The 1,297-nt window shown below is 31.8% G+C and overlaps 1 protein-coding gene across 3 annotated transcripts in view; it reads left to right on the forward strand.

Annotated features, from left to right (window-relative positions):
* Positions 1–1,297, forward strand: part of LOC117179317 (rap1 GTPase-activating protein 1-like) — a 367,846-nt gene that overhangs the window by 179,500 nt on the left and 187,049 nt on the right. The gene's annotated exons all lie outside the window — the stretch shown is intronic.

Here is a 1,297-nt window from a genome sequence, read left to right on the forward strand (position 1 = left end):
TTTCGCATTTATTCTTCCCAACAATATTCTCATTTTAAGAATATTTTCTCCCTTATGTTAGAATATGCCTGTAAGAATATGATACTCTTAGTATTAGAATATGGTTTTTTCGGTGCGGAAATTATAAGTGGTATCAAATACTCCTTTGGGCAGGAATTTAGTGCTCATTAAGTGCTCTGCATTTGTGCTATGCAAAAAATCTGGGCACTTTTTTTACAAAAACGTGTAGTAATGCTGGCTTCAGGTGACTGGCATACACTGTTAGAAAAATCTGTACGAGGTTTAATATACTTGTGTGTGAAGCAAATATGTACTACCGCTTCTGAAATGTAACATACATTGGCTTAGTGAATGTAACATACATATGTATTAAATTTAATATACAGATGAGTATAGCTATGTGCATGAAAACTCAACGTGCTTTAATTTCTTTTAATCTTGTTAAATATTCTCAATTAAATTTATAATCTAGACTTTGTCGACTGAATTATTATTTATTATGAAAGTACAATGTACGGGTAATACTTTTTCCTAATTTCGCCCTGAATAATCAACATTTAAGGCGAAGACACTTAATTGTAGGTTAGGTCTGTTATTTATTTGCTTAATTGAACTTTCTGACTGGAAATCCAATTTTATTTCTAAAGTGTCGTCTATAAACTGTAAGTCACCTGTGAAGATCATTTTGTCGGTCGTTAATTGAGTGAAACAGATGTTAATAAGCAGATAAGTTATAATAATAATTACCTAACTTTTTATTTTCTCCCATTTTCCAGCGACTAAATGGTCTTTGAAAAAAAATAGTACTTGGCGTGATGTAATATCCAAATGTTAGGTTAGTCAAAACCTACTATATGACATTCAAACCACCAAAGCCGGAATGTACAAACTAAGTCGTGACCGTCTGCATCGAAATTGATGCCTGGTCGTTCGAACAAATTTCCACTAGATTTTCTGCGGAAGTTTAAAAGTATCTTAGATATCTAATCTTGCAGTGGCAGTGTCATACATGAATTATAAGGTAAATACAATTGTGTAATAAAAACAGAAATTTTTTACGCGATGAGTAGGGATGTAAATTTGCATGAAACTTTAGTCTGATGAAAAGTTTCATGAAACATTGGGAGTTTTGTGAAACATTGCAATGTTTCAAATATAACGGCGGGAACATTCAAACTGATAAGATAAAAGCCTATTAGGTACGAGGGTAGTTCAATAAGTCCTTAGAATGAAGTATAAAAACAATTTTTTTTGGGTAAATTTTTTTTTATTTTTCAACATAATCTCCTTGGAGCTC

This window comes from Belonocnema kinseyi, chromosome 9, assembly GCF_010883055.1.
Source record: "Belonocnema kinseyi isolate 2016_QV_RU_SX_M_011 chromosome 9, B_treatae_v1, whole genome shotgun sequence".
Taxonomy (NCBI): domain Eukaryota; kingdom Metazoa; phylum Arthropoda; class Insecta; order Hymenoptera; family Cynipidae; genus Belonocnema; species Belonocnema kinseyi.